This window comes from Bison bison, unplaced genomic scaffold (genome assembly GCF_000754665.1).
Source record: "Bison bison bison isolate TAMUID 2011002044 unplaced genomic scaffold, Bison_UMD1.0 scf7180017864379, whole genome shotgun sequence".
NCBI classification, from domain to species: domain Eukaryota; kingdom Metazoa; phylum Chordata; class Mammalia; order Artiodactyla; family Bovidae; genus Bison; species Bison bison.
The window spans coordinates 11,996,325-12,015,631 of record NW_011494951.1 but is presented as its reverse complement, the minus strand read 5'-3'; the positions used below and the strand labels follow the sequence as shown (position 1 = coordinate 12,015,631).

At 42.0% G+C, this 19,307-nt stretch overlaps 5 non-coding genes across 5 annotated transcripts; 3 read left to right on the top strand and 2 right to left on the bottom strand.

The window, feature by feature from the left end:
* Window positions 1-7,947: 7,947 nt before the first annotated feature.
* On the top strand, window positions 7,948-8,021 carry TRNAT-AGU. The gene has a single exon. It is a non-coding gene; the product is annotated as a tRNA-Thr (tRNA).
* Window positions 8,022-8,722: 701 nt separating this feature from the next.
* TRNAF-GAA lies at window positions 8,723-8,795 on the bottom strand. Its single transcript has one exon. It is a non-coding gene; the product is annotated as a tRNA-Phe (tRNA).
* A 684-nt stretch (window positions 8,796-9,479) lies between these two features.
* TRNAA-UGC lies at window positions 9,480-9,551 on the top strand. The gene has a single exon. It is a non-coding gene; the product is annotated as a tRNA-Ala (tRNA).
* Window positions 9,552-13,719: 4,168 nt separating this feature from the next.
* TRNAA-CGC lies at window positions 13,720-13,791 on the top strand. The gene has a single exon. It is a non-coding gene; the product is annotated as a tRNA-Ala (tRNA).
* A 4,687-nt stretch (window positions 13,792-18,478) lies between these two features.
* Window positions 18,479-18,550, bottom strand: TRNAA-AGC. The gene has a single exon. It is a non-coding gene; the product is annotated as a tRNA-Ala (tRNA).
* Window positions 18,551-19,307: the final 757 nt, after the last annotated feature.

Genomic DNA, 19,307 nt, shown 5'->3' with positions numbered 1-19,307 from the left:
CTGTATATTGTCACCCTGCTTATTTAACTTATATGCAGAGTACATCATGCAAAATGCCAGGCTGGATGAAGCACAAACTGGAATCAAGATTGCCAGGAGAAATATCAATAACCTCAGATATGCAGATGACACCACCTTTATGGCAGAAAGCAAAGAACTAAAGAGCCTCTTGGTAAAAGTGAAAGAGAAGAGTGAACAAGTTGGCTTAAAACTCAACATTCAGAAAACCAAGATCATGGCATCTGGTCCCAGCATTTCAAGGAAAATAGAGGGGAAACAATGGAAACTGACAGACTTCATTTTTCTGGGTCCAAAATCACTGCAGGTAGTGACTACAACCATGAAATTAAAAGACACTTGCTCCGTGGAAGAAAAGTTATGACCAACCTAGACAGCATATTAAAAAGCATTATTTTGTCAACAAAAGTTCATCTAGTCAAAGCTACGGTTTTTCCAGTAGCCATGAATGGAGTGAGAGTTGAACTATAAAGAAAAGTGAACATCTGAAGAATTGAATCCTTTTGAACTGTGGCTTGGAGAAGACTCTTGAGAGTCCCTTGGACTACAAGGAGATCCAACCAGTCCATTCAAAAGGAAATCAGTCCTGAATGTTCATTGGAAGGACTGATGCTGAAGCTGGAACTCCAATACTTTGGCCACCTGATGTGAAGAGCGGACTCATTTGAAAAGATCCTGATGCTGGTAAAGATTGAAGGCGGGAGGAGAAGGGGATGACAGACAATGAGATGGTTGGATGGCATCACTGACTCGATGGACATGAGTCTGAGTAAACTCCGGGAGTTGGTGATGGACAGGAGGCCTGGAGTGCTGCAGTCCATGGAGTCACAAAGAGGTGGACAGAACTGAGCAACTGAACTGAACCGAACTGAACGGACTGAACTTTTAATTCAATCTTCCTTCCAAACTCTTTTTGTTTTGAATTTTTTTCATTTTATGATGTTAATGCTACTTATGTTTTAAGTGTGTTGGTAGTTTAGTCACTTTGCAGTGGCTTCAATCTGATCTATTTTGGTGTATGCAAGTCCATGTTACTGAGCTATCCATGACTTCCATTCTGTCACTGTGGCCATTCTTTTCATAATTCCACTGGGAAAAGACAGTGATGGCTAAGGAGAAGCTAAGCTTCCAAACATCAACAGAATTGGTTATCTTGTCCAACTGTCTATTAAGATTCCCTGCTTAGGAGGTTTCTCTTGGAGAGCATTTACATGGAAAAGAAATATGCTTAGACTCTGCACATTTAGTAAAATCTATCCATCTGTCTGAGGAGCCTGGAAGGCTACAGTTCATGGGGTTGCAAAATCAGAACACGACTGAGTGACTGAGCACATCTGTCTGTCTCTTTCTCAAAACCTCTCCGTCCTCACTTTTCAGCAATTTTCCTTCCAAGCACCAGTCAGCCAAACTATTAGTCACCTGTCATGAATTAGTGTGGATCCCTATGCTGCAGCTATCCTTCCAAATAAAATGAACAGTTGCATGCCCTGCGTGAAGTCAGGCCCGCTGGGAGGATTGACTTCACCACTGGCCTCCAAAATTCAAAGAGGCCCACTAGGCTTACCTTTCTCACAAGTTTTATTTATTTATTTTTTCTCACAAGTTTTAAAACCTTTTTCTGTTCCCTTCACAATTTCACCACTACCAGTTATAACATATTGCAGTAGATTGTAATGAATTGTTTGTTCAAATTCTCACAAAAAAGTCTCACCTGGAGTTTTTCCACATAGAATGTTCACGCAGATTCTGTCTTCAGTCACTTAAAAATGACATTGCCTCCTTGAATAAACAGCTGAATAACATCAGTAACATCTGTAGACTGACTCATCAAGAGACAATGAAAATGACACATCATTTGCCTTCTTTTTATTTTTATTTTTTTATTTATTTATTTTATTTTATTTTTAAACTTTACATAATTGTATTAGTTTTGCCAAATATCAAAATGAATCCGCCACAGGTATACATGTGTTCCCCATCCTGCACCCTCCTCCCTCCTCCCTCCCCATACCATCCCTCTGGGTCGTCCCAGTGCACTAGCCCCAAGCATCCAGTATCGTGCATTGAACCTGGACTGGCAACTCGTTTCTTACATGATATTTTACATGTTTCAATGCCATTCTCCCATATCTTCCCACCCTCTCCCTCTCCCACAGAGTCCATAAGACTGTTCTATACATCAGTGTCTCTTTTGCTGTCTCGTACACCGGGTTATTGTTACCATCTTTCTAAATTCCATACATATGCGTTAGTATACTGTATTGGTGTTTTTCCTTCTGGCTTACTTCACTCAAAAATATGGAACGCTTCACGAATTTGCGTGTCATCCTTGCGCAGGGGCCATGCTAATCTTCTCTGTATCGTTCCAATTTTAGTATATGTGCTGCCGAAGCGAGCGCTTGCCTTCTTTTTAAAATGAGTTCTTGATTTTGCTTCCACTGTCCTCAATTCTCAATCAACTATTTTTACTCAAAGATTAGTGGTCTTAAGTTTGTTTTCTCTAGGCATATTTCTTTTGGATACTATAAGTAAACACTTTAATTTCTTTGCCATGGTAAATGGGTTTCCTTGCAAGATTTACAAAGGAGCCAATCAGAGACTAACCTGATTGCAACCTTATCTTCATTAAAAACATTCTTGTGTGTGTGTGAAGAAATACTGTTGCAATGAGATGTGTCATTTCAAATTTTCTAATTTTTGTGACAGTTGTTGTCCTGTCAGTTGGAGTATGGTGACAAGTGTTTAGTAGTCTGGTAATGCTGTTGTATACTCTATTCTTTTAGCAAATTTATAGCATCACTGGATAACATTTCTCATAATTTTTGGAGATTATGTAAGAGTGTGGATCAAAAACAAGAGAAAAATAAGGGATTCTCCAAAATATTGCCTATAGGTTCCATTAGTTCTGAACAGTGTCTACAGGATACAGAGGAGCAGAAAGGCTTTCCACTGAATATCTCCCTAACAGCTCTCTTTAAAAATCTCCATTCGTACTTATTCATCCCTGCTGCCAGGAATTGTATCTAACTGACACACATGGAAAACAGTATATTCCAATCTTTCTGGGTGGGCAAGTATATTGGCCAACCGTGCTTTAGGAACTTGAACCCTTCCAAAAATCAAAGTTGACAATCTAAACATTGAAATAGCTCAGCTGGGAGAGAGTTAGACTGAAGATCTTAAAGGTCCCTGGTTCAACCCCAGGTTTTGGTATTTTAGTGAATACCGAGGATGATTTGTCTTCCTGTGAGAAAGGAGTAGATGCTCACTGGGATGATGCTCATGATACTTTAATTCCTTCAGTATGTTAAAGCATAGACATGATGCAGTATCATGGTTCCCAGTGTCATGGGAAGCCTGGCATGCTGCAGTGCATGGGGTCACGATAGAGTCGGATATGACTTAGACTGGACAACAAGTGTCATGGTTCAGCCAAAGGAGCTCACTGTCGAGGTCAGCTTTCATTGTTTTTAAATGATGTGTAACTACTGCTGATTTTTTTAAATAATAAAATATTATGTCTGTGACACTGAAAAACTTGAGGAATCATCACTGAGTGACTGCAATGTGTAGTATCCACAGCAGCAGCGGGAAGGGAAAAGGTGCTGTGTACCATCTCTATTACAACTACTCTACATTTTAGCCTGAAAACAGCCATAGATGATGTGTAAATGAATGAGGTGGTTGTGTTTGAATAAAACTTTATATATGAACACCTAAATTTGAACTTCATATAAGGTTCATGTGTCATGAATTACTACTGTATTTTTCGACCTTTTAAAATAAAAAAAAAATGTTGCTCTTTCAGCAGCACACATATTAAAACTGGGAAGATATAGAGAAAGGGAGCATGGCCCATTGCACAAGGATGACATACAAATTCGGGAAATGTTCCAAAACCATTCTTTGCTCACAGGCAATAGTTTACCAACCACTAGGGTAAAGGATCCTATTGCAAATACTCATAACTTTAAGAGCAGACAAGATTTCAGTTGCTTTCTACCAGTTAAAAATTACTGGAGTCATATCCCGACACCACCAATAACTGGAGAATAAGTGCAAACACTCCAATACTGAACCCCTAGGGATTTGAACACTGTTTCCTTAACTAAAACTTTAAAAGCTCAAGTAATGAACCACCCAAACATACACCTAGCTACTGGATATATAATCAATTAATTCATTTGGTAGATTTTGTCCTAGTTGCAAATCTCCTCTGCATTCTCTTCATTGCTGAGAAAACTCCATTTGGAAAAAAGAAAAAAACTCAAAAACTCTGTAATAGCTAGCTCTCAGGAATGCTTTGTTTTCCTCCTCCTTTTCTTTCTGTCTTCTGTGTCTTTAAGAACCAGAGCTGTAGCATCTGCTTGGAAAAGTCACTGCAAGGTTTGTAGACATAGTGCCGGGCTGGCGGTGTATCCTTTCATCGTAATTATTGTGAATCCATCCTTTGTGTCTAATTTCCCCACCTGCAGTTAAATTCTCAAGGAAGCACACTTCTCTTTCTCACATCCTTCTGCGTTATGTTTTTCCATTTTATTTGCAGTCTGTGCAGGCAGAGGGGAATAAAATGGAAGGAGGGAGCATTTGAAGGCTCAAGGATATGTTCCATAATGGGCTTTTCTGTGTTGGTGGATGCAAGTGCTACTCACACATCCCTTGGCATGCAGCCCTTAGCGCCTATCAACTTTGGGAAGACTGAGTGTAACTATGTCCTTTCATTTGTGCTGCAGTGCCCCTCCTCATGATGTAGCTGTAAGATCAGACTTAGAGTAGGAGGTTCGGAAATAAAGGAGCTGCACAGACTAAACTCTACTCTGCCAACTATTAGGTCCTCGAAGACATCAAGAAAAGGAAGGAAGGTAATTAGTCATGAAATTTTTCTTGGAAGCCACGTGTCTGGGTGGATGTAATTGAGTTGTGGAGAGATCACAGAGCATGGAAGATGTCTGAGGTTTAAGGCTCCCCCACCCCCTACCTCCAAGTCTGAGGGCTTTCCCAGTGGCTCAGTGCTACTGCTAATACATGAGATACAGGAGATGTGGTTTTATCCCTGGATCGGGACGATCCCCTGGAGTAGGAAATGACAACTCACTCCAGTATTCTTGTCTGGAAAATCCCATAGACAGAGGAGACTGGTGGGCTACAGTCCATGGTGTTGCAGAGTCAGACACAACTGAGCACAAGGACCATGTCTGAGCCTCTCTTTTTTTCCTCTTTTTTCTTACTTTTGATTTTGCATTTCTTTACTCATCTTTTCCTGCTCACATTCAAGGGAGACTATCTAATTTAGTTGGTTGCTTTAAGCACTCAAGCATTTCTACTCCAAGGGCTTTGGAATCCATGACTAAACCTGATTGTGTCAGAACAAGGAAAGCTGGGTGGAGTGAGACAACAAAGGAAGATACTGTTCATCCAGGGCAGTAATCATACCAAACCACAAACCAGTTATTGATTCACTTGCAAAAACAATTGAAAGAAGAGTGGAAAGAGAAAAAAATAAGGAGACCATGCACAATTTTCTACCCCAGTTTTCTCAACTGTCTTTCTCAAGAAACAGGTTGCAGACTGAGGAGCAGAAAGCCTGCCCACTAATTTTCTTCCACTCTTTCCTAATCTTCCAGGCTCTACTGAGGGCAACTCAGTACAGTCACCAGACATTAAAGTCTATAGATCTGAGTTATATCTGCATGAGTAGACACTGTACAATAAATCCACTTCTTACAAGGATGCTGTTGCTATCCAAACCTCAATTTATTAAAACGAGTATTCGGATCAGTGAATGTAGAGTTTTCTAATGTGACTGAAATAGATTCTGAGATCCAACTGAGTACTTGGATCTGTTGCTAGAGTTTGATGATCAAATTTAGTCAATAACTCTTTCCTAATTCATATGTAGAAGCTTTCTGACCACAGACACTGTCCTCCATCTTTGACGTGACTTGTCTAGAAAACTGAAATAAGGAGGATGGGAATTCCACGCTTTCAAATCTTTGTCATCATATATACATATATTAAGGAAACCTTGCCTGGTACACCTCAGAAAATCACACAGAAAACACTAGCAAAGTCAGGAGCTAAAGGCAGAAGGTTTTGCAGAGTGGGAGAATGGCCATCATCAGCTGCATAGAAAAAAGTGATCCCATCTCGGAGATTTCAGCTGTTTAATTTTATTCTTTCTAATTTCTGTTTCATCTTTCCTGTTATTGCATTCTTGGAGGGAAAGGAATTGGATGGATCTGTTCTCACTGCCAACCCTACTCTGCCATCCCATATTTGCTCTTAAAATTTTCACTCCTTCAAAGGATAACAAAGAATAGGTACAGATATGAAGTTTTGTTCTGATTCTATTTGGAACAAAACTCACAAGATATGAAGCCTGTAGCAAGAACTGAGAACAAACTCAGAATGTGATAGAGCAGCCCACGTGGGACTCCACTCCAGGACTCCCAGTGGAGTTGAGCTCATTCATTCATGTCAAGGCAAGAAACTGTTGAAAACTACACTTTCTGTTACAAAATTCTAAGAAAACAAATCAGCTAACTTAAAAAAAAAAAGACAATTCTCTGGCCAGATAAAGAAGATGCCAACAGAATGAATTATAATACCTCACTGACAAGGAGATCAAACCAGTCAATCCTAAAGGAAATCAGTCCTGAATATTCATTGGAGGGACCGATGCTGAAGTTAAAACTCCAATACTTTGGCTACCTGATGTGAAGAACTGACTCACTGGAAAAGACCCTGATACTGGGAGAGATTGAAGGCAGGAGAAGGGGACGACAGAGGATGAGATAGTTGGATGGCCTCACTGACTGGTTGGACATGAGTTTGAGCAAGCTGGGGGAGTTGGTGATGGACAGGGAGGCTTGGCGTGCTGCAGTCCATGGGGTTGCAAAGAGTCGGACACAATTGAGCGGCTGAACTGAACTGAACTGACAGTTTTAGAATCTGATATCTGTGTAATAGATCCAATATAAAAAAGTTTTATGGAACCTTTACCAAGCTTTGAATACTGGTGGTTACTATCCAAGGAAGTTAGCGCTAAACTTCTGGAATCAAAGTTCTTTATTCCATTTTCATCATGTGCAAGTTATCATCATTTCCCCCCCTGCTCAAAATTTTGTAATTCTCTCTCTCAAACTGTCTCATTACTATTGTTTCTAAGCCAAGCCTGGTTATTGTAAATGTGATATACTGTGGTAAATCCCCCAGCTTCTGTTGCCTGCCTTTCTTCAAGACTCCAGGAGTCTTTCTGCCCAACCTCCCCCTTTCCTAACCTACCTTTTCCAGATGAAACTTGTCACCAGGTTGCCTTATTTGAACTCACTCTACCTTCTTGATCAATTGCAGTTCTTTAACCTATCTGGCCATCAATATAATCTGAAGAAGTTTTTAAATTACAAAGATTCCTGCCTTATTTTTACTTCATTCAGGAGTTGCGTGATGGGTCCAAGAATCTATACTTTCATCAAGTTCTCAAGCTATTTTCCAGGTCTGGGTGCTATTGACGTTAGTCTATAGCATTTAAGTAATTTTTCTCTCAACCTTGGAAGGTTGCTTATGGTTGACTTTGCTATTATCATAACATTAATGTTAATATATTTAAATTTTATCTATTAATAATATATTAAGCATATATCAAGTAATACTGATATATTTTCATATATATTTTCCAGAGAAAGGGATCTTGCACAGGTAAGAAAGGTCGGAATGAAACTGCAAAGTAGAACAGAAGATAAAATGACTTAGGATTACATTAAAAATTAAAAAAAAAAAATCTTAAACTCGTATTTCCCCTCTCCCTTCTTCCCCTCCGTCTTCTTAAAAAGAGACGAATATATCGTACTCACCTCAGACCCTATTCTGAAATACACTAATACGTAAGCATTCTCTGCCAGAAGAAAACCAGATATGGGTTATAACGTGGGCTCCGTGGCTTAGTTGGTTAAAGCGCCTGTCTAGTAAACAGGAGATCCTGGGTTCGAATCCCAGCGGGGCCTTCCTGGTGATGACCTGGACGTTTCTCCAGGTATACCTTTTGCTCTTAAAATTCGGTTTTGGCAGGTTTTTTCCCCCTACCTTCAATCTCCTTCCACCCTCCAGCTTTGGACATAATAGGTAGTTTCCAGAGGTTTTGGAAACAAAATGGAACTGATTTTGGTACATTCGCACGATCCCAGAATATATTAAGAAAGCAAAGCGCAGGACCATGATTTTAGTACACTGCCTATTTTCTTGATGTTTCCTTTTGGATATGCAAACCACATCTTGCCTCGGGATTTTTCTTGCAATGTTATCTCAGGTACTCCAACCCTAATTTCATGTAAAAGTTAGGGCCTGGTACATATGTATGGGACAAGAGCAAAATGAAAATATAGGTTCCCCTACTCAAAAAACAGGGGAAAGTTATCAGCAAAGATAGTAAAACAAATTTAGCTTTATTTTTTCTTCACTCTTTCGACCTTTTATGGTATTTTAAAATTTGTTACTTGATGTCGCTATAATTAAGCAAAATTAGCATCATAAATTATAAGCATGAACTTCACTATCCATCTTGCACACCAAAACCCACAGAGCGTTGCAATCGCTGTGCACACAAAGGAGAAGCATTTCCCTTGCTCAAGCTCATCGGACGTCAAGTACAAGATCGGGAGGTTTTAGAATGGTTTTGTCCTTTCAGATACAACTAAAACGCTCAGGTTGCCGAAACCCGGGATCGAACCAGGGACCTTTAGATCTTCAGTCTAACGCTCTCCCAACTGAGCTATTTCGGCTCCCCGGAAGTGAGTTTTCCAAAACATCTGTTTTTTCAAAATTGAGATTGTTTTTCTACCCATTTTTAGAATGTTTCAGGCTTCTCAAGTGTTGTTAATGGTCCACAATATTTACCCACCCAAAAAGTTTGGAATGTCTTCTGTGTATGACACTTGCATTCAATTCCTGGCGATGTGGGATGGTAGGAGAAGGTGAGAAACAGGAAAGTCATAGGGATTCGTTGGAAAATTTTCTGCTCCTCTGACACGGCTCAGAATATTACAGGAAAATATATATTTTTAATTTCTTAGAGTTCCTTATTTTTTTCTTCTTTTTGTTCATTCTTGCATAATCTTCAAAGATGCTGAGAAAGGGATTAATTTTTGTTGATGTGGGATCAGTTTTCTGCTTCCTGGTGATGATTTCTAGTGAATGGGTTGCTGTCTTTTACGCTAGTCCATCTACTCTGCCATAGTCTTTTGGCCTAGGTCTGACCTGGCTGAGAAGAAGCTAAGAGCAGGAACAGCAACAGTTTGGATTCAGAATTTACTATTCTTGGGCAAAAGCCATTCATCAAAAAACTGATTTAAAAATTGTAGAAGTCTCCGAGTTAGCAGAATAGATATTCTGACAAAAGTCTTGCCAAAGAATATAGAAAATGGGTTTATTTCCTAATATATGGAAATAAGGGAGGGTTGTTACAGGGGGATGTAGCTCAGTGGTAGAGCGCATGCTTTGCATGTATGAGGCCCCGGGTTCGACCCCCGGCATCTCCATCTTTTCCCCCTGCTCTTCAATGTACATTATATATGTTCCTTCAGTCCTGCGCACTCTGCTCTCCTACTTTTCCACCTTTCCTTACTTTCCCCCCCTCACATGGAAAGTAAATATTGTTGCTAGAACAGCAGAAGGAAGAAACAAGAGAGAAAAAAAAAACAAAAAAAGAATAGTCTTATTCCACATCCAGGAATGTCACCAATTTAACCAGCTTTTTCACCTGGACTATCTTAACAATACAACTTAAGAGAAAGAAGATCCAATGTAAGATGGGGGGAAGGGAGTGGAAAGAAACTCATGTGCAATTTAGTTAGCCTGAATAATCCTAAAGATAGTAGTCATGAAAAAAAATGCCGGTGCTGTGAGCAGGATTCCAACCACTCCTGGAGAAAACACTTTGGACTGCAAACCGAATGCCTTAGATAGACAATTATTCCTGAACTTTTATCATATACCTGGAAGAGAACACATGAATTCCAACAAGGGCTCCTGTTTCTCCAGTAAGAGCCTGGGAAAAGACAAAGAAAGCTCCACCACTGACCTGCTTTGATTTTGGAAACAAAATGATGTTCCTCCTCTGCCATTAGAGAACACCTGACTTTAAAATAAACTCAAGTAACAGAGAGGTCTTGGCTTCTACAATGTCAACCATCTCTCTGTTTCCTTCCCATCCTTTCCACTGAATTCTCGAAGAGTTGAGAAGCAGATGCTCAGCAGCAGGTATGTGCTGTTGGGGCAGGAGACATTCCCTTTCAATAAACCAGAGCCCATGAACAGTATTTCTGCTCAAAGTTGTCCTTTGGGGACTGGTGGAATTGATGTTGTTTTCTTTTACAGATGGCTTAAGAGATGTGCAGCTTCTGCAGAAATAATCACTTTACCTGGAAGCTGATGGTAGAAAATGGGACTTTTATTGGTCTTCTTCTAAGGAAAAATTAGGACAGCAGTAACCAGTTTAAACCAAAAAAAGAATGAGATCAACCTAGATGCAATCTCATGTATTAATAATAACCTCCTTATCTATTAGAACTTTTTTCAGCCATGTCATGATGGTTCAAACCTGTAGCCCCTGCAGTGGAAGCAGTCTTAACTGCTGAACTGCTAGGGAAATTCCATTACCTCCATGTCTTAATGTGTAGCTTTAAGTTCTCACTCTACCTGCTTTGGGGGGCCATCTACTCCTAGCCACATAGATGTCTGAACCTGAGGTTCAGAGATGTCCACAGAATTCCAGCTTCAGGTTATATATATAATACTTGTAGGTAGACATCCTCAAGAGGCTATCTTGTAGGCATTTAAAATATGTTATGTACAAACCCCAACTCAACTTTATTTCCCCTTTATTGTCCCACCTTATGTTCCTTATGCAAAAATAAATCAACAAAACCAATAATAACAACAAACAGAATTCCCACCACTTTCTCTATTTTTACTAGCTTTGTGAAACACATCCATATCTGCATAAACCAATCTACTTGCAAGTCTTCCTAAGTGTTGGACTTCAAAAAGAGCCCTAATCCTGTATTAGTCTATCAGCGTCCACCAAGTTTCTCCCTTGCCTTTCATCATCCAAATCACTGTTTTATTTATCTAGCTGATCCTTAAGAACCTTGAAAGTTGCCTTCTTGTTTCAATTAGGACAGAGCAAAACATCGCTGAATTGTATACATTTATGCTTTCTCATCATTCTATTGCAGCCCTGGATTTGTCCCCTCAAGACCCTGCTTCTCAGAATCCAGTCAAAGCCAACAGCAGGATGTGAGAAGTGGAGCAACACCCTAATGTGCTCTGAAGACATTCCTGGAAGAAAGCCAAGTTCCATCTGGCTTCTGTATAAAAGTTGGAAACAGTGTAGGGGAAAAATAAAAATGACTCCTCAATAAGAATCAGGCAATCATCAGTTACAGAAGATTACTGAAGTATAGGGTCTATGTTGTATGTAGCTTACTAACAGAACATAAGCTAAGCATGTAGGGGAGTCCAGGGAATCTTAGACTCCATTATTGCTTTTTCCTTTCCTCATCAATACCGTATTTCAAGAATACATCCACCTTTCCCCATTTAAAAATTTTTCTTTTATCATTTTTACCCCTTGTTCACATCCAAAGTAAATCCATTACCCAAAGGATTGCCCTTAAGCTGATCTACTTCAACTCTATGACTCTGACATCTATCAACCTAACTGCATCAGCACAAGTAAGATAAGAGGAAATAAGACAGTGAGCCCATGCCCCCTTTTGTTATATATCACAGTTTACCAAGGAACAGGAAAAAAAAGGATACAAAGGGAAGGGAAAGAGGCTCATAGTCAATTTTTGCTAATGGATTCCTTTGTATTCTCAGCCGTGTCTGTGTCAATTGAAAGACTGAAGGCTGAGAAACAGAAAACCTACCCACTGATTTTTCTCTCCTCCCATTTCCCTCTCACATGGATTGTTGCTAGTAGTTGAAATTACCAAAGCTGGCAGGATATCAAACCCCAACTTTCTCAAAGTGAGGGAACAAGGCAACAACATCTCTCAAGGAATGTCATGCTTTTCAGACCTTAAGTAGAGAAAATTATTAGTAATGACAGTAGAGACTTGGTCAACATAGCTCAGTTTGGAAGAGCTTTAAAGGTTTGGACTAAAATCTGGAATCTTTTCCCATGGTTTGAAAAGCCCATAGTTTGTGTCAAAACAAATTCTCCTTCCTGTAACATGTCTCCCTGATACAAACGCTTCTGAATTCACTTGCTCAAGAAAAGGGCTTAGAAGGCTAAAACAAGAAAAATCAGAATCGAGTGCTTCCATCGTCCCTGCCTTCACCAATAAATACTTTGTCCAGTATTTTCAAGCGATTAAATGAAAAGCTTCCTGGGTTACTTCCGTCAAAATCATACGGAACATCACGATAAAGATGTTCAGTATAAGGTTTCGGACTTGTTTTGGAAGCTGAAATAACCCCAGTGAAAAAAGAGCGATTACTCTGCTCTTTCCTGCACCGTCACTTCTATCTGCTTTGCTTTCCAATTCGAGGACCGCCTCGAATTGTCGTGTTCTGAAGATTTCTAGGGTTCTTTTTTAAAAGTATCTATGTCTGTGGTAGGTTTTCGCATTATGATAATGGGTTCTCTCAGGGAAACCAGTTTGACAGTTTGCTAGGTTCCCCAATCTTGTTTCACCACCCTGCGTTTGCCCTCTCTTCCCCCAGACTAGAAAAATGTCAGTGCTTTTTGTTGTTATTGTTTTTGGCTGCCCGGCTACTACTGCTGCTAAGTCATTTCAGTCGTGTCCGACTCTGTGTGACCCCATAGATGGCAGCCCACCAGGCTCCCCCGTCCCTGGGATTCTCCAGGCAAGAACACTGGAGTGGGTTGCCATTTCCTTCTCCAATGCATGAAAGTGAAAAGTGAAAGGGAAGTCGCTCAGTCTTGTTCGACTCTAGCGACCCCATGGACTGCAGCCTACCGGGCTCCTCCGTCCATGGGATATTCCAGGCAAGAGTAGTGGAGTGTGGTGCCATCGCCTTCTCCGTTTGGCCGCCCTAGGATATCTAGGATATCTTAACTCCCCCACCAGGGCTAAACCCCGCGTCTTCAGCAGCGAAAGCACTGAGTCCTAGCTACTGGGCCTCCAGGGAATATTCCTTGTCAGTTTTTGTTGTTGTTTTTAAATTGATAGAACCTTAAAGCTTCCCCCCACCCAAGTCCTTTGAGAACAGCCCTCAAGAAGTGCGGGACCCCTGGCTTAAAATCAGAATTGAAGACAGTCTCAGAACACGTGGTAGTGCGTGAGGGAAAAATGCGAGTCAGCTGGGAAAAGGACATTGGCAGAGCATCCCACCCTACCTGGTGTGGCGTTCAGTTCGGCTACCTCTGTAAAGCACTTTGTCTGAGCCGGTACTGCTGAAAATTTGTGTTGGAAATCTGTGACTTCTTCTGGTGAAAGAAAGCAATTGTCACTTATTTCCTCTGTGTGAACCTTGGAGCAGGGTAACTTTCCCTAGGAGTGGGAAAGTCCTAGACTCTAGAAACTCCGTCAATCGGACTATAACTTTACTGAAGCCGCTAGTAAGTTCACAAGCGGTGGAATTAAACCCAATGGATTTTCTCCACCAGAAAATAAATCCAATATCAAAAGAAAAGTAATATTTTATAAATGACCCCCCCAAAGCGCCTCAATAGCAGGGGGTGTAGCTCAGTGGTAGAGCGCGTGCTTCGCATGTACGAGGCCCCGGGTTCAACCCCCGGCTCCTCCATCTGCGTTATTTTGTCGCGTTCCTTTGCCTCTTTTTTTTTTTTCTTTTTTTAATGTAGTCCAATGGATTCCCTTTAATATTACACCATTTCTACTCCAAGGACCTTGGTGCCATCCAACGCGGGCTTTCACAGAAGGAAAAAAAAGAAGGAAGAGAAGAAAAAAAGAAGGAAGAGAAGAAAAAAAGGAACCACCCTCATCGGCATCTCCTCTGTCAGAAGCACCAAGTCTGCAGTCGTATCAACTGACCCATTCATTTTGGGCCCCATTTGAAAGGATCCCTAAATGGCAGGATGGGGAAAGGAAGGAAATAAGAACAATTAAGCAGTTCCTCGAAGTTTTCTTAGTTTTTGAGCACTGGCTGGTCTAAGAGGGGAGGAACAGAAAAGCTTTCCTCTGGTTTCCTTATGCCTTTCTTTCCCCAGCTCCCACCGCTGTGCCCACACCCTGCCACTCCTGCCTGGGCTGCAAAGAATCCGAGACAGGGTGCAAGGCAACAGACCTCTAGTATTTCTTGGTGAGTGAGTGGAAGTTGGCCCAAGGTGAGGTGGCACTTAGCAAAACCTTTGCCATGCAAACGTTTAAAACATGATTTGAAAGAACTAGCTCACGCTCATTTTATTCCATATTAAATCGACTTCCACAGGAAATTTACACAAAATGTGTACTAGAAGACACTCTCTAACTCCCCACCACCCCCTCAACCAAAACACCTAACTAAAGTAAAATCTCAGAAACCTTGCAAACAGCAGATTTAGATTCCTTACCTTTTACATTTCCTCACTGAACTTCACTTTTCTGTTCTTGTTATTAAATGAATTAACAACACCTCATGTAACACCATACTGACATCCCAGATGTGGCCAAAGGTGTTTGGGTGAAAATAAGAAGAGATATATAAGTTGCTTGTATTTAACAAAACAAGCAAACAGAAACCACTTATTTAGAAATCAGCACAAACTACTGAATATCATTGCTCTGCACTTCGTTTTCTGTGCTAGTTGAGTGTTGGGTGAATGTACAAAAATTGTTCCATATTTCTTTACCAAAGACTTTGCAAGATAACTTTTGTATTAGAAGACGGCTTTCTAAAACATGAAGTCAACATTTTTTAAATAGTGTCTAATTTCCCTTATTTGGAGAAACTAAAAGCTGACTCCTAGTTCATTCAAGATCACAAGAAAGCAGGAATCTGTCAGAAGCTCAGCTTCCTCTGGATTCAAACCCTGGACAGATGCTCAAACCAGCCAAGCCACAAAGCCCCTTCCCACCAGGGCCATCTCTGGGCTGTCTCCACTCAAGTATGTTGCAATGCTGCTGTCTAAACCATTTCAGGGCAAAGATTCAATGAATAAGTTTTCTTTCTCTTTTTTTCTCTTTTTCTTTCATTCTCTAGACTCCTGATACGGGCGAGTAGACAAAAGAGTGAAAAATAGCTTAGGCCACCTTTTTCCATTTTGCCAACCATGGATTCTCAGAGTATTTTTCCTTTTGCTCTTCATTATCCTCACTCTATTTGGCGTGCAGCCCTTCTACTCCCTTAGTGAATCTCTCAGGCAGCTGTCAAAAGCCATGAGACATCAGAAGTTCCCATAAAGAACACTCTGGTCACTGTAACCCATGAGAGAATCCATATTTTGGATGCATGTTTCCAGGAGAAGGGAGTATCTGAACCCTAGTACTGTGAAACCTCAGCCATGATATGCATGCCCATGTTAACTCAAGTGCCCTCAGCTGGAACTCTGAATGTGTTGCTCCTTCTCTTGGTAACCTCCTCCGGATGGCAGATTTTCCACATCATCACATCAAGGGGCCTGTACCTCCAATGCTTCTGGCTATGAACCCCAACTGGAAATGCTAGAAGAAAGGTAAAAAAGAGCAGAACCTGAAAAGTTTCCTGGGGAATTTAGATCCAGATGGAAAGAGAAAACGGTTTCCAAATAAAAAACACTAAGTATATGTTGCTGCAAACAGTCTCTCTAACAAACTCCGGAGCCCGGCAAAATTGGGTCAGTGGCTTTGTCTTGGGGACTTCGCCAGTTTTGTTTCTGAGATCCACAAATATGCATAAGAGGGGTATTAATATTTCAGAGGCTGAGCAAGAAAGGCTAAGAGAATTAACTTCTATAACAACTTTTCCACCCCCACCCAATGCTCTTGGACATATACTCGAACCTCAGTCATCCCAGAGGTATACTGAATAGATGCTTTCCTCCTGTTGCCAAAATCTGTGGTGACCAAATATGAGCGTTAGGAGTAATTCTAGATCATGTGTCTCCTCTTTCGCTTTTTCTCACAAGGCAAATCTGTATTTTTCTGAATACTGGAATCAATTATATATCAACGCTTTTATTCCTCCCTTGCTCCTCCCCTTCCAAAAAAAAAAAGCCTGAGTGAAGCTCAGTTGGCTCTGGAAAGTCCCTAAAATAAACCCTTTTAAAAAAGTTGTTTCTTATCTGCTTGGGTCTTAATTGCAGCATGCAGATGGGACCTAGTTCCCTGACCAGGGATGGAACCTGGCCCCCCTGCACTGGGAGTAGAGAGTCCTAGCTCCTGGATCACCAGGGAAGTCCCCAAAGTGAGATGACTTGTAAAACTAAGTTGGTGAATAATATAGGCAGCCTGAAGAGACCCACTAACACAGAGATAAACAGTTTTAGACTAGAATACAATGGTTCCCAAACCTGGGAACTGTGGGATGACTTCATAAATATATGTATTCCCATCTCTACCTTATGGCCCCTGAGCTCAAAGAATCATGGGATAGGGGTGCAGGTGATTATTTTGTTGCTTATCTAGGTTTGAGAACTGTTAACCCAGACAGTTAACAGTTTGAACTTTTGAACCGTGGTATTAGATAAAACTCTTGAGAGTCCCTTGGACTGCAAGGATATCAAACCAGTCAATCCCAAAGGAAATCAATCCTGAACGTTCATTGGAAGGACTGATGCTGAAGCTGAAGCTCCAATACTTCGGCTATCTGATGTGAAGAACTGACTCATTTGAAAAGACCCTGATGCTGGGAAAGATTGAAGGCAGGAAAAGGGGACGACAGAGGATGAGATGGTTGGAGGGCATCACCGACTCCGTGGACATGAGTTGGAGCAAGCTCGGGGAGTTGGTGATGGATAGGGAAGCCTGACATGTTACAGTCCCTGGGGTCGAAGAGTCAGACGCGACTGAACAACAGCCGAGATAGTGGAGCTGCGGGAACTGACGTGAGCTGCGGGGAAACAAGTAGCCAGGAGAAAGCGGCGAAGCGGAAAGAAAAGGGCAGGAGGGCAGGTAAAGTGAAGGAGAAGGTGGAGCAGTAGGTGATGAAGATGGGGGTTGAGGAGGGGTGTGGGGAGGCCGGTGGCTGTGGTTGGGGAGACAGAAAAGAGGAAGGGGCCAAAGAAAGCTTGGGACTACGTCTTTACTACGCCCACTATTTGGTTGACCCGGGAGGTAATTTGCACCTGTGTTGCCTCTGTGTCTTCTGCTCCCTCTAGGGGTGCAGGAAACCAGAAGGTTCTCTTCCTCCTAAGGGAGGCGGCTTAAAAACGTTTGTGCCACAGAAAGGCCCAACCCATATTGCCTAAGACTCGCTTTGAGAAGGACTAGCTGCTCTTTCCAACACGGAAATAACTTTTTTCAACCATGGATTTTGGAAGCCTCTAAGTTTCGTGAGAAGTCTCTTTCCCATGGACAGTATCTTAAATACTCTTTCACCGAAAAAAACCCTGGGAGCACAGCGCTCCATGACTGATGATTCAACCGACATTTTGCTGCCCAACCAAAGTTCAGTGTGTGGCGAGAGTGTATGGGCAAGTGGGAAAAGAAGGTCGAAAAGGAAAATTTTCTCTGGATCCTGAAGTCTGTTCATTGACACACGCACAGCCGAGGGGGTGTTGGGGCAGGGGCGGGGAGTAATCTAAAGGAATTTTTCCAAAGGCCCCTTTCCGCTTTCTCTTTCAGTGTTTTTCTTCTTCCCTACTTCTACAATCCGGGATACTGAGATTCGATCCCTGGGTTGGGAAGATCCCCTGGAGAAGGGAATGGCAACCCACTCCAGTACTCTTGCCTGGAAAAACCCATGGATGGAAGAGCCTGGTGGGCTACAGTCCATGGGGTCGCAAAGAGTCGGACATGACTGAGCGACTTTCTTTTCTTAGTAAAAAAATGAAGTTAAGAAGAATGGACCGTGCATAGCGTGCTTGGTCCTCCGCCTTCAAGGAGACCGATTCTGAGCGAGCCGTTCTTGTACTTCAAGGTCACTTGGTTCCTGGCTTTTATTGCACTGAAGTAACCTGATTGGGAGATCCAAGGAATGTCAAGCCCCATGATTAAATGTTGCTGCTAAGTCGCTTCAGTCGTGTCCGACTCTGTGCGACCCCATAGACGGCAGCCCCCCAGGCTTCCCCGTCCCTGGGATCCTCCAGGCAAGAACACTGGAGTGGGTTGCCATTTCCTTCTCCAATGCATGAAAGTGAAAAGTGAAAGTGAAGTCGCTCAGTCGTGTCCGACTCTTCGCGACCCCGTGGACTGCACCCTACCAGGCTCCTCCGCCCATGGGATTTTCCAGGCAAGAGTACTGGAATGGGGCGCCATCGCCTTCTCCGATTAAATGTTACACAAGTTAAAAAGGTGTACGCACAGAAACCCCGCGGGGGTAGAACCTCAACAGTGTGGGAGGCGCACGGAACTTGTGGAGGTGCTGGGGATTGAACCCAGGGCCTCGTGCATGCTAAGCACGCGCTCTACCACTGAGCTACACCCCCTTGCGTAAGAGCACTAGGATACTGTCCCTTGTTATTTTTTTTTAAATCACTGTAGGCAGGCGTTGGTAAGATCAGTTCAGTCGCTCAGTGGTGTCCGACTCTTTGCGACCCCATGAATCGCAGCACGCTAGGCCTCCCTGTCCATCATCAAATCCCGGAGTTTACCCAAACTCATGTCCATCGAGTTGGTGATGCCATCCAGCCATCTCATCTTCTGTCGTTCCCTTCTCCTCCTGCCCCCAATCCCTCCCAGCATCAGGGTCTTTTCCAATGAGTCAACTCTTCGCATGAGGTGCCCAAAGTACTGGAGTTTCAGCTTTAGCATCATTCCTTCCAAAGAAATCCCAGGGCCGATCTCCTTCAAAATGGACTGGTTGGATCTTCTTGCAGTCCAAAGGACTCTCAAGAGTCTTCTCCAACCCCACAGTTCTAAAGCATCAATTCTTTGGTGCTCATCCTTCTTCACAGTCCAACTCTTACATCCATACATGACCACAGGAAAAACCATAGCCTTGATTAAACGGACCTTTGTTGGCAAAGTAATGCCTCTGCTTTTGAATATGCTATCTAGGTTGGTCATAAGTTTCCTTCCAAGGAGTAAGCGTCTTTTAATTTCATGGCTGCAATCACCATCTGCAGTGATTTTGGAGCCCCCCAAAATAAAGTCTGACACTTTCCAATCTTTCCTCATCTATTCCCCATGAAGTGATGGGACAGGATGCCATGATCTTCGTTTTCTGAATGTTGAGCTTTAAGC